This window comes from Crinia signifera, chromosome 12, assembly GCF_055691185.1.
Source record: "Crinia signifera chromosome 12, ASM5569118v1, whole genome shotgun sequence".
Classification (NCBI taxonomy): domain Eukaryota; kingdom Metazoa; phylum Chordata; class Amphibia; order Anura; family Myobatrachidae; genus Crinia; species Crinia signifera.
The window spans coordinates 49,894,356-49,908,983 of NC_139228.1; the positions used below are offsets into that span (position 1 = coordinate 49,894,356).

At 44.1% G+C, this 14,628-nt stretch overlaps 1 long non-coding RNA gene across 1 annotated transcript in view; it reads left to right on the forward strand.

Moving 5' to 3' along the window:
* Window positions 1–12,465, forward strand: part of LOC146049944 (uncharacterized) — a 148,322-nt gene extending 135,857 nt beyond the window's left edge. The window contains exon 3 of the long non-coding RNA XR_014466240.1: window positions 12,003–12,465. This is a non-coding gene — a long non-coding RNA (uncharacterized LOC146049944). The remainder of the gene's footprint in view (window positions 1–12,002) is intronic.
* Window positions 12,466–14,628: the final 2,163 nt, after the last annotated feature.

Genomic DNA, 14,628 nt, shown 5'->3' on the forward strand with positions numbered 1-14,628 from the left:
CATATACCACGTGCCATAATACCCATTACATGTTATGCAACACACCGTAATTCAAACGCAACACACTATAATGCCCATTACACATTATACCAAACACTGTAATTCCCATTACACATTATGCCACACATCGTGATGCCCATTACACATTACTCAACACACAATTATGCCCATTACACATTATGCCCCGCACCATGATGGCCATTATACATATGCCCCACAGATTGGAGTCAAAGGCAAATTGAACTACTGTGCACTTCACAAAGCAGATCCACACTGCACAAATAGAAAGCACACACACGGTTTAAAAAATAAATAAATAGAAGTTTACCAGATACAGGAGGCCCAATTGGACCAGTGGTGGTGGCGGCGACAAATGAGCACAGCATGAGGCAACGGAGAAGGCGCAAAATCTCGCGCTGAGGAAGTCACCTCACTCAGCAAGAGAGTGACCTCCTGCCGCCAAGCGAGATCACTGCCGCCAAGTGAGGACCCGCAATGCGTCGGAGCTCAGCCAAGCTACTGCTGAACACCCGGCGAACCGGACGGGTGGTAACCCTACACACACATTGTATAATGACATGGGGCACGCTGACACACACATTGTATAATGACATGGGGCACACTGACACACACATTGTATAATGACATGGGGCACGCTGACACACACATTCTATAGGGACGAGGGACATGCTGACACACATATAGTACAGCATACAGATTTATGCAATCCCTTGGATCCCTCCTCCCCCAGGACGAATACCTTTGTGGTGTGGTGTGCATTTTGAAAAGTAAACGTAAAGGAAAAGGGGAACCGCTGATTGGCTGAGAGCCGTGACAGACGGCTCTCTCAGCCAATCAACGGCCGCTGATTCCCCTGTCTGCCCGACGCTCCTCACCAGGGCTGCCAAGAGAAATCCTGGGTCCCGGTACAAAAACTTCCCAGGGCCCCCCTGGAGGTGGTGTGACCACAGCACATTAGGGGCATGTTTAGCACATGAGAATATAGAAAATTTTATAAATTTTACATACATACACACAGTGGTAAGAGGGGAAAATTTTAAATGATGGTATGGTAAAGTGAAGTTTGTAGCTCCGCAAAAGAGGATGTGGACACTCAAAAGGGCCATGTCCTTAGCTGTAGTGTTCCACACTATATACCCTTTATACACATTATACATCACAATAGTAGACCCCAGAATGAGTAAAAAGCCACATTATGCCACACAGTATGAAGCAAAATTCACAATATGCCACATGGAATGAGCCAAAATGTACGTCATGCCACATAGAATGAGCCAGAATTCAATTTATGCCACACAGCATGAGTCAAAATTTATGTTATGCCATACAGCATAAGCTAAAATTCACGTTATACCACACAATATGAGCAAAAATTTGTTATGCCACACAGCATGAGCTAAAATTCACGTTATGCCACAAAGCATGAACCAAAATTCATTTTATGCCACACAGCATGAGCGAAAATTCACATTATGTCACTATGTATGAGCCAAAATTCAGGATATCGGCAACACAGGTAAAATGCGATGGGACACAGAGAGTGCAGTGGCCATTTGTTGGCCTAAACACTTATGGTGCGTACACACGGGTGCAATTTCAGCACATATCGCTGGGAATATGGTCGCTGAGCGACCATATTGCCAGTGATTTGTGTGTGCTGTCGGCGATGAATCGCCGGGTGCGCGCTCCCGTGTGCAGCCCCTGATGGTCGCTGGTCGCAGGAGCATGCTCCTGCGACCAGCGACTTCCCCCGGCGCTGAGCAGGAGGTCAGCGGCAGAAGGATTCCCTTCTGCTGCTGCTCCCTCCTCCGTTCGGGTCTCTCTCGTCCCCGCCAAGTGATAGCAGCAGCGTCTGCTGCTGCTGCTCCCTCCCTCCCTCCTCCGTTCGGGTCTCTCTTGTCCCCGCCGCGTGATAGCAGCAGCGTCTGCTGCTGCTGCTCCCTCGCTCGCTCCCTCCCTCCTCCGTTTGGGTCTCCGGTCCACCCCCCCCTCCTCCGTTTGGGTCTCCAGTCCACCCCCCCCCACTGTGTGATAGCAGCAAGCAGACGCTGCTGCTCCCCCCCCCCCCGCCCCCTGACAGTAGCAGTGTCTCCTTTTCATCGCTGATGAAAAGGAGACACTGAGCAATATGATTGCTGGCAATATATTGCTAGCAATATATCGCTAGCAATCATATTGCTCCGTGTGTACTCAGCATTACTCCCAGGCCTTCTGATGCAGCGTCGGCGGGATGAGGCAGGAGAGCCGACATCAGAAGGGGTCTGGGGATTCAGCCGCAGCATGCAGGAGCCGGGCCACCTGGTGGGGCTGTGGCGGCAGCAGGAAGGAGGAGGGCCAGCTCCAGGCCTACTAGCACCCTAAGCAGGAAAATGTTGAACCGCACCCCCCACACACACCCATGTGAACGAACGCTCTTGAAAAATTAAAATTGGGCGTTGCCTTGCAATAGCGGGCAAAGGAGAAGCAGTAGGTGATGCCAGGGAATGGGTGACGGGCAGGCAGTGGGTAATATATAGGGTGGCAAGAGAGAGTGAGACATAAAGGCAGTTGGTAATATATTTCAGTGGCCCTGGGATGGATGGGAAGGGGACAGAGAGTTGATGGTGGGCCGAATGAGGGGGGTACATTATGACTGGAGTAGCTGAGGGGGTAATGAGGGTTATTTAGAAGAGGGACGTGGTTAGTTGGGAGAGGGAAGAAAGGAGACACGGCTGGGAGAGATGGTGGGGAACACTGAGCTGGATGGGGGATCACTGAGAATAGTGGCCACTGGGCAGGAATAGAAGGGGACAGTAAGTGGTGGGAGGAGGGAGCACTTGACTGCATTAGGAGGGGTGGATCACTGTGTAACTGGCAGGCTGGGTTCTATGTATGGGGGCAGTGATATGGGTAGCTAGAGAAGGGGCAGACACTGGGACTGGACTACTAACCTTGCATCATATCCCCCGCTGCATGTTCTTTGCGCTGCCAGTCAGATGCAGGGATCTGTTCCCCGGCGGCAGGTTGCCTGGCTGCCCTCTACACTTTAGTGCTGGTCCTGGATGTGGCTTCCTTCTGGCAGAGGCACCTTCACCCCCTCCCCTTCCCCTGTCTCCGCATGGCGCACACTGCTGCGGCTCCTGGCAGATCCCTTCCCCTGCTTCCCGGTCCCAGCACTGCCCAACTACGGCGTCGGCTGGGCTCCCAGCAGCTGACGGCAGCTCCAAAGGTGCGCGCCATGAGATGACCCTGCCGCGTATTCAGTGGGAGGAGACACCGGATTTGCGGCAGTGCGGCAGTGGAGGGGAGAGGAGGGAACCAGCAGCAGTGTCTATAGAGCTGCCCGGCCCCTCCTCAAACACACCTCCCGCTGACAACTCGCCGGATGACTGGATTTTAGACACTGCACCCGGGGGGGCTGCGGACATTACTCACCGCCGTGTCACCAGCGTCCCCAGACACAGCATTGCCCAAAACAAATATGGCCGCCACATATGTGCACTTAATATATGCATATATGCGGCGGCCATATTTGTATTGGGCAATGCTGCCGTTTGTGACCAGGCTAGGCTGCGGCCGCTTCTAACAAGGTAAGCGGCCCAGCCAGAGTGACATCTGGTCCGGCCCACCGGGAAACGGCCCGGTTTCCCGGTGGGCCAATCCGCCTCTGCATGGGCACCTGGTATTCTGGAACCTTTTTAGCTATCAAAGAGTGCTTACTGGCAGTTTCCTTCCAGGGTTTTAACAGGTTTACATGGTAGATTTGTACATTCCTCCTTCTACCCTCCTTTAGGACCCCGTAATTGACCTATCCAACTGCCTTTATGATCTCATAAGGGCCCCACCATTGTTCATACATCTTGCTTTCTGTGGTGGGTACCTGCACTAACTTTGTCTCCCAGGTTAAAGGACCAGTTGACAGATGTATCCTTTGCTTCTGACGTTGTTGGGCTCTTTCCAAGTGTTCATTCAGGAGTGGCACAATCTGCCTTAGATGGCCATATAACTGTGCCACAAACTGAACTACGGTTAGGGTCCTGGCACGGTTGGTCTTCCCACCCTTCTTTTAATAGCTCTCTGGACTGTCTCCCATAGAGGAGCTCAAAGGGGCTAAACCCTGTAGAGGATTGGGGTACCTCTCTGACCGCAAACATCAAGTAAGATAGGAGCAGATCCCAATCTTGTTTTTCTTGAGGCACTGTCCTCATTATCATTTGCTTAAGGGTTTTATTATATCTTTCTACCAGGCCATCTTTTTGCAGGTGGTACACTGAGGTGGTAATCCTGTCTTCTTTTAACAACTGGCATAAATCCTTCATAAGTTTAGAAACAAAAGGGGTTCCTTGGTCCGTTAAGACCTCTTTTGGTATTCCAAAGCAGGTATACATGGTTAGTGGCTCACTGGCAATGGTGCCAGATTTCATATTGTGCAGGGGTATAGCCTCTGGGTACCTGATGGCATAATCAACTACCACCAATATGTATTGGTGCCCTCAAGCAAATGTTTCCATTAGCCCTTTCAGATCCATACCAATCTGCTCAAAAGACATGGAAATAATAGAGAGGGGTACCAGTGGTGCTCTGGCCATGGGGATGTCCTCTGGCAAGCTGGGGATTCCTGACAAGACCACTTAACTGAAGCATAGATGCTGGGCCAAAAGAACCTTAACTGGAGTGTTTTCTCCTACTCCAGATGGCTGCCCCACAAATGCATATGTGCAGCTCCTAATACCAACCGCTCCAGTTTTCTGGGAAATAAGAGCTGATATATTATTTTCCCTTGTACAGTAGCAACAAGGTAAAGTAAATCATTTTTCAAAACAAAGTATGGTACACCCTCTGATGGTAAAGAATCAATTACCATGCCATACACCACTTTAACAGTCTCAAAGGTGTGTACCGAATTGCTGTCATCATGTTGATCTCTCCCAAGGTCCTGAAGTGATGGATCATTGTTTACATTCTCCACCAATTGTGACAAGGATCACAAACACAGGGTCTCAGATGACAACTTTTTTGTTTATTCTCAACAGCAGGTTACAGCATAGCAGGTTAAATTCATATGCAGTTGATGTCACAGGCATTAGCATACAGGCTCTCTGAGCATAGCAGGCTCTGAAAAGGCTCCAATGGTCCCTATACTATAACACCCCAGGCCTATCACTCGGGTAGATATTTCACCATTGAGAACAAGGGTACTCTGCCCTGGAAACCCTCATGTCAGGAAATCCCAGGTGCCGCTGATTACACCTGGAATTCCGCTACTGCTTCCAAAACCTGGTATGGATCTTCCACATTACTTTCATGTGGGGGAATGCTGCCACAATAGAATATGTATTTTGTTTGCAAATATAAACCTGTGTATTATGCTCCCGGTGTCTGTAACTTGCAAATATTTATACAGGTCGAGTATCCCGTATCCGAATATCCGTTATCCGAATTATTCCGAAATACGGACATTCCAGAAAGTGAAAAAAAAAATTTTTTTTTGCTAAAAACTCACTGGGGACATATGTAACAGCATCACTGGGGACATGATATGTAACTGGCACTATATATGTGCAAGACAATGATTGCTTGGCATTCAAATTCAGTGCTGAGATAGTACACACATTTTGTTTCACGTTTTTAAACCTTGTTTTTTGAACAATTAAAATATGTTTGTGTGTATTTTATGTGGTAATAAAATATATTTGTGTGTATATTATGTGTTTATACAGCATAAATGCAAGATACTTCAAAATACATCATTGAAATATTAAAATATTCCGAAATACGGAATAATCCGTTATCCAAAATTCTCCTGGTCCCGAGCATTTTGGATACGGGATACTCAACCTGTATATATATATGGGTTACTATGATGACTACTATATGACTTTTCATGAAATACTGGATCAAATTGTGCTGTGAAAGAATCTTGCATGATTGTTCATTTTTAAAGATTTTTATTAAAATGTCTATAAAATGTTATTTCAATTGATTACATGAGTGATACTTACCATTGAATCCTGAGGTGGTGGTTATACACTAAGAGGCACACTCTATATCCTTTCTGTGTATTTTGTTCTCCTTCCCCCACTAACGGGGGACTTATAGAGTTGCAGCCATACACACGTTTTCAGCTCAGTGAAAGGGTTATTTCTATCTATCTATCTATCTATCTATCTATATATATATCTATATATATATATATATATATATATATATATATATATATATATATATATGCAACAGAAGTCAATGGCACTCCTCTGGACTTGAATAAACTATAATGGGTGTACAAGAAGAGGTCTGCCCTGCATGTCCCAGACATGCAGGGTGGGCTTCTTTGTGTACACCCTTTATTGTTTATTCAAGTCCGGAGGAGTGCCATTGACTTCTGTTGCACATGTATCTTCTTGGATTGGCACCCCAGCATGAGAGGATCGTTTGACCTGAGTGCCTGCAACCTCTGAATGATGTGTATATATATATATATATATATATATATATATATATATATATATATATACACACACAGACACACACACACACACACACAATTATCATTCCAATGGCAGGACAGCAATGACGATATGTTTGCAGGTCAGGCCTGTATATGAGCAATGACAGAAGCGATATGTGAGTACAGACTTTGGCTGTCTTAGTCATTGCTGTTCCCATAACTGTCAGGAGGAATGTAAGCGCTGGATGTGAGGTGTGGAGAGCGGAGCAGCTAGGAAGTCACCTCAGGTCACCCACCAGTTGTGAGCACAATTCTAATCACTTCTCTTCCTCCGCTCCCTCAAATGTATTTTTAAACCATTCATTCTTTTTTTTGTGTGTTGTTACTGCACATCCCCTTGCAGCAGGGCTGTCATGTGGAGAATACAGGTCATGCATGGTACATGGCTATAATCCAGGCTGAGAGGTACCAGCTGGGAGGCTGTACACACCATGTGCCGGAAAACAGAAAGCTGTGAGACGTCAACAAGGGGGGAAAGGACTGGCGCAGACACGGAGGACGGCAGCTGCAGACTGAGACCTGGAGAGGAGTCAGCAGGAAGGAGACAGGGGGCTGAGGCTCCAGGACATCATACATGGCCAGAATATTCCATTCTAAATGCCTGTGTGTGCGCAAGCATGTCTGTGTGTGTATAATGTGTGCACGCGTGTGTGTGTGTGCGTGTGTGTGTGTATATATGGTACTTATACATTAGTTGGGTGCCCACTATAGTTAGTACGCTCATACCCCCACTATCCATGTCAGCATGGAGTTGATTTTATATAGTGTGGTGAGCGCAGCGAGCCACCGAGCCCGAAGCGTGGCGAGCGGACGCGTAAAACTAAGCAAATAGCTTAGTGGGCACCCAACTAACATATAAGTACCGTATATACGGTATGTATATAAATAATCATGGGGCTCTGCACTCACTATATTAACTAACTATAATAAACAGTGGAAATTTAGGCGGTTATTCTGGTTGATTCGCAAGGCTGTAAATTCGCAGCCTTGTAAATCCACCAAACCCCGCCTTGCGAGTCCACCAAACGCGAAAAGTGTCCGGTGCACATCCCTACCACTAATTAGCCGTAATTGCCGACCAAATACGCCAGGAAAATAGACTTCAATTTCCTGGCATATTTGGCTTTAGCCTGCACGGAACAGTCAGATCCGTACAGGCTTCACTGTGTAAAAAATAAATAAATAAACCGGCATGCCCCCATGGGGGGGGGGGGGGGGGGCAATGCCCGTTTATTTATTTATGGGACCTTATATAATAAGTGTCCCCCCAGCTGTGACATTACCCTGCTGGCTGGTTGGGCCTGGGCTGGTTCTTAAAATACGGGGGGGACCCCTATTCATTTTGTCCCCTGTAGTTTGAGAACCAGACCCGGCCCTGGAGCCTGGGGCTGGTTTTAAAAAATCAGCCGAGCCCTACGCAAAATTTTCCCAGATTTTTTAAAACCAGGCCAGGCTCTTTGAGCTTCCTTCTGGTTACGGTCGTGGGGGGGACCCCACACCATTTTTTAAATTTATTTTTCTTTTCTTTTTTTTTTACACTGAAGCCTGCACGGATCTGACTGATCCATGCAGGCTGCCAATACGAATTTGTATTTAAAAATATGAAATTGTATTTAAAAAGATGAATTTGTATTTAAAAATATGAATTTGTATTTAAAATACAAATTCATATCGGAAAATATACGAATGGATACGCCATCAGAAAAATATGAATCAGTCGAATACGAATGATTAGTAAATTTTCCTCCGGAATACGAATTTGCATACGGCTAAAACAGCCGTATACATTCGTATCCATTCATATTAACAATATGAATACGATTTTTCGCTGGTCCTGATATTCTGGCAGTGTTAAGGCCCCCATAGACAATGAGATTTATCTGACCTATAAAATTGCATCTGATTTCCCTTGAATTTCCCCGGCAGCTTCCCAGGACGCCTACATACAATTTGACAAATGAGGTGCCATTTTTTACATCCAATTTGTGTCAGAGAAATCACATTGGATGTGCCATGAGATTTATCTGATTGGATGGCTCTAGAGAGTGGCCTGAACAGAGAGATTATATCTCTCATGTCTTTTAAGAATCAGATTATATATATATATATATATATATATATATATATATATATATATATATATATCTGACATCCAGCAGGGGAAGGGGGTTACCCACTTGCAATCAGTGGGGCAGTGGTCCGCCTCTGTGTGTATCCGTTTTTTCTTACTTTCTGTGTTTGTCCTCACGAATGTGATTTTGACTCAAATTGAAGGTTAGCAGCACTGTGATAAATCTATATTCCCGCAGATTGGGAAACTAGCGTGCACATCAAAAGTATAGCCACTTTTCTGTTTGCCTACTCTACTGCTTTGATCTCCCAGATATTGTTAGGGGTGCCACTGTTGGGGAGCCTGTCTCCGTTCGTATCTTGCGGGCATATCAGCATTGATTGTGGCATGAATGAACGTAGGCTGTATTGTATGCTACGCAATACACTGTGTGCTGGATTGGTGAATGAGATTCTTCTCAGCAGCCTGTTAACCCACTGCGGGCACCGTGGTTGAGATATTGACTGCAGGAGATACATTGTCACAAGTGTTACAGGTTTGAACTTGAGTGTGGCTATATTGTTACTTGCAATTTTGTTTCAAAGACCATTCTCTTGTTTCATTTCTGAGACTATATATATATATAAAAAATTAGACTACCCGCAGGATTGAGGACAGCACAGAAATTCATGGATATTCTTTGTCCAATTTTTGTACATGTTGTATATATGTAAATTTTGTATATACTTTATTTTGCCTTGGCATGTCCTTTGAAAACTTTTTTCTTTGACCAATGATTAAAACCTTATTGTCACCCACCTGAGTGAAACACCGATAATACCCATGGTGTATATGATAGGGTAATATGATGGTCATACATTTTTGTGGACACATACATTTTTGTGGGCATTTTTGTGGACACTTTCATGCCAATGCATTTTTTGAGAAGTGAATACACACATTTGGATACTGGTATCTGATCCAATTATTTTTATATAATCGCTGGGATTGAATGATCAACCCTTTCGCACAGCAATACTAGCAATAAAAATAAAAATTTTATGAATTTATTGATAAAAGATTTTTAGTAAAATATGTTAAAATCAAAATAAAATATGCACAGCAGAAAAAATACACATAAAAAAATTATTATCTAAATTAACAGAACAATCTAAGTTAGGGGATCTAGAGTGCACCCCACCCGAGTTTCTTTTTTCTTCTTTTTTGTTAATATGACATTTGCAAAGCAACAAGTCTTTTAAAAGTTCAATAATATATAGAAAGCTGGTAGTTCCACATCATTGCTACCTTCACTACAGCCCGTGCTGACTTCAGCAGCTGGGGAGAGGGAGGGGGGGGGGGTCCGGGCACTACAGCCTGTGCTTACATTCAGCAGCAGGGGAGAGGGAGGGTCCGGGCTCTACAGCCCGTGCTGTGCTGTCATCCAGATTGAAGCAGGGAAGAGTGTCACTGCCGCCCTCTGCCCTCTTCCCTCCCATTGCACCTGCCCCTTCCTGTGACGCCGGCTACTGCTACTACACTGACTGGGAGTTGGAGGATGGCCACGCACCTGAAGGAGGTACCCGGAGTTCTACGTATAGATATATTGGATCTAAAACATTGTGGGTGCTAAAAAACACCCATGATGGCTCAGATTTCGATATATCTTATCTTCAGCAGGTCCGACCACCTGATCCAATCTGATGAGCATGGGAACACGCATCAGATTGGATCAGATGTCACAAACATGCAATTTTGGGCCGATTTCACCCGATTTATCGTCCCAAAGTGCCGAAATCGGGTGAAAACGGCCCAAAATCGCATAGTGTATAGGAGCCTTTAGATTTATTTAGGGGTATGGCATGGAAGGATAATTACATTCTCAATACATCTGATGTTACCTCACTTTATACTTTGATTGACCACACTTTAGACCTTCAAGCGGTCAATTATTTTTTAAATCAGAAGTTACAGTATATCACAAGAAAAGAAAAAAGTTTTATAATAGAGGATATTTCATTGTTTCTCACCAATAATTATATTTGGTTTGACTGCTGTTTGATGGGGACCGCTATGGGCACCAGGCTAGCACATAGCTATGCCAACATTTTCATGGCATGGTGGGAAGCACACTCCATATGGGAGGGCCACACATTTGATGCTAGCCTGGTGCTCTTGCATCGATACATCAATGATATCTTGTATGGGACGGTGAAGAGTCTGATTTAAATTAATTCTGTCTCCAATTGAACCAGAATACATCAAACATTAAATTAACATTTAAAGGAAGTCGTACATCTATAGACTTTTTGGACTTGACCATATATACAGAGGATGGTCACGTTAAAACTAAAAACTTGATAAAACCTACCGATTGTAACTTGTTCATTGGAGCAGAGAGCAATCACCACCACAATTGGATCAAAAGACTGCCCAATAGCCAAGTTCAGTGCATAAGTAGCAATTGTACTGATTTGGCTATATATGAAGATCAGTACGACAAACTCAGTTTTTAGGTAAAGGGTATGTCCAAACAGCCAGAGAAAAAGGGAAGGAACTAATTCTTAATATGATTTTTAACATTAATACAGGTTAGGGTAAAAAACAGATAGATAACAAGGAACTTACATTTATTATGCAATATAATAGCCAATATAAGCAGATAGAAAGTATTAATAAAAAACATTTGAAAGTTTTGGAGAATGATCCACTCCTGAATATGTAAAATCGAATCCAAAGTTTGTATATAGATGGGCTAACAATATTAAAATGTCATTGTCAATAGTGCCATTAATGTCCCCTCTCCATACAATCAAGTTCTATATATGGGGTTCTATCGATGTGGGATTTGTACCTCAAGAATACATCACTATACATCCACACATCCACACACATGAAGAAAATGTACAGCATAGATTACTTCATCTCATGCAATACCAAATATTGTAAATATGTTTGAGACCCAAAATGTTGCTGCCCATCTCAAAAAATACCATGAGTGTAATAAATGAACACTTGGGGTGAGATTTAATAGGATGAGAGTTTCAGAAAGTGAGAGATTTGGTGAGAAATCTCCAGTTTTTTTTAAAGCTGCAATCATTTACACTTCAAAATCAAACTGGTTTAGCAGTGTAAATGATTGCCGCTTTAAAAAAACTGGAGATTTTTTACCAAATCTCTCACTTTCTGAATCTCTCATGCTATTAAATCTCACCCTTGATTTTTTTCCTGTGGGATTAAAATAGTTAAACCTCATTGGAGGAATAACTATATTGCTTTAAGATTATCTCACACTGAATAGAAGTCTATATATGAATTAAAAATGTTTGAACTTTTTTATAAATGCAATGATGTTTTTGGGATGTTTTACAATGTTTTATAGATTCTAATTTTTGTTGTTATTGTTTTTGTTTGTTTGGACCACAATGATTTGGGATTTTACAGTTTCTACTATGCATGGAATATTCCGGGACATACACAACAAAAAGATGGTGCCGGAAAAACATGGCTGTCAGAATTTGCATTCCATGAAGCAGGAATTAACTGTGTTCCATTGCCGGACAGGAAATGGACATCACTTCCAGTATCCGGGCAGGGTGCGAGAACGCTTGAAATATCAGCCAATTTTTGGCCCCATAGATAAAGGTTGGTTAAGGCCAATACCCAGATGTGGAATTCCCAGTTTGGGGGGAATATTTTATATGAGAATTTTAACTGTGTATGATTGAAAATTTGTTTTTAAGAGTCACTTTACACTATGTATTAGAATAGTGAATATGCATATGCATCTATGGGAAAGGGGGTTTTGCGGGTAAAATTTTCTGTAAAGATATTTTTTCATTCTCCGGTCCTGGATTTGAGGTTGACACTCGTGTTTTTTACTCGTGTTTTATTGGATATTTTTTGTATGTGGAATAAACCCTTTACTTTGTTAGTACCCCTTGTGTCCTGAGTATTTCTCCTCCACAAGGGTTGGTGGATTCATACTGTCGGAGAAAAAGAAACCTTTGAGGAATATAGGGCACTTACCTGAAGTGACCTCTTACTTCATGGGAAATTGAGAAATGCTGATATTATACAAAAAACGTTAATGTGCATATAGGGCCTGGCTTTATGGTCAGACCCAGAACTCCAGTGGTTCTGTAAAGAACTTTGTTTCCATGATATATGATTTCTTCTTGTTTTTCCGAATACTGACGTCTGAAAATCACACGAAAGTAACAAGGAGAATTATATTTTAGCTATTCCTAAAAAGAGACAGCGCACAAGTGTCCGCTATTTTTGTATTTGATGGTGTAGATAGGAAGGGTTTGAGTTGAGGGGTTAGGCAGTAGGTAGGGAGGGTTTGGGTTGGTGGGAAGGGTAAGGAATTAGGTAGGGTTAGTTTGGGGCGAGGGTTAGGCTGTAGGTACTGTAGGAAAGATTTCTAGGTAAACATACTTATGCTGCTTTCCCACTGCCTACACGGGTTAAGACCCATTTTTTTTAAACGGGTAAGAGCCATAAAGACCCTTTCCCACTGCAGCTTTTAAACGGTAAATTACCGTTTAAAAACCGTTTTTGGCACATTCACACTTACCCGTTTAAAACCCCTTTTAAACTATAGTAAAAATGGGGGGGGGGGGGGTGTGGATTAAAAAAAAAATACGGCGTGCCCCCCCCTCCCCCACTGCCGTAACCAGCACCAGGCTGAAAGAGCCGGGCTGGTATTAAGAAATCAGGAAACCCGACAAATAGGGCTTCGCTGATTTTTTTTAAACCAGCCACAGGCTCCAGGTCCGGGGCTGGTTCCCAAAATACGGGGAACAAAATGACTAGGGGTCCCCCGTATTTTAAGAACCAGACCCAGGCCAAACCAGCCAGCAGGGTAATGCCACAGCCGGGGGAGACTTTTTATACAAGTCCCCCCGGCCAAAGCATTCAGCCCTCTGACCGGTCAGCCTGGCCAGGGGCCCTGGGGGAGTGGGGACCCCCCCAATTAAGGTCCCCCCCCCCTCCAGGACTTACCTGACCGGGCTGAAGCCTGGTGCTGTCCCCGGTGACCCTGTGCGGTGGTCACCGGGCTGATTGAAGTGTAAAAAAAAAGAATAGAAACGATTGTCTTTTACTGTGGAACTATGAGTCCCAGCAAGCCTCCCCCGCATGCTGGGACTTGGAGAACCACAAGTCCCAGCATGCGGGGTATTAAAGGGCCCACTGGCACTTGTAGTTCCACAGAAAAAAAATAGTCAAATAAACACACTGAGACACAATAAAAATAAAACTTTAATACATCCAAAGCCCACACATACTGATACTTACCTATCTTGAGCCCATCGGTAGGTCCCTGGGTCCGCTGCCGGTGCCTTGGTTTATGGTTACGGCAGTGGGGGGGACCCCATGCTGTTTTTTTTTTACGTGTTAAAGGGTTACCCCTTTACCACTGCCGAAAAAACGGCTTTTAAACGGGAAAACTCTGCTTTTTACCCGTTTTAAAAAACCCGGTATTTTTAACCGGGTAAAGCAACCTGGAGCTTTGCCACTGCAGCTCTAAAAAAATTGCAAATTACCGTTTAAGAGCTGCAGTGGGAAAGGGGTATTACCTAGAAGGTGTTGGGATTATATTCTTCAGATTGCTGTTGTTGGTCTTCTGATCGCCAGGACCCAAAGTTCTGAGACAATACCATCCTATCAGATATACAGTACAGTACTTGACTCAAAAGGCCATGAAGGTGAGCAGTCAGTGATGGTATATAACACACAGTGGGTACATTAGGTGCAAATAATAGGTTAGGACAGAATCAGGGAGAATAGGTTAACAGTGTTTAGGTCGACAGGCACAACACACACAAAATGCTGACACACTCAAAAGGTCAACACAGAAATGCACAACACATGAAAAGGTTGACATTGTTTTTGAGTCACTTTGTAGATTTGATAACATGGACTGCAGATTAGTGTACTGCGTCCATTCCGCTCACCAGCCTTCAGCCCTGATGTCATCCTGCACTCAGCACCCATTACAATTCCCAATCAGAGTCCACGAGGATGGTAAAGTATGGGGGGGGGGGAAATGTCAACCATATTGTGT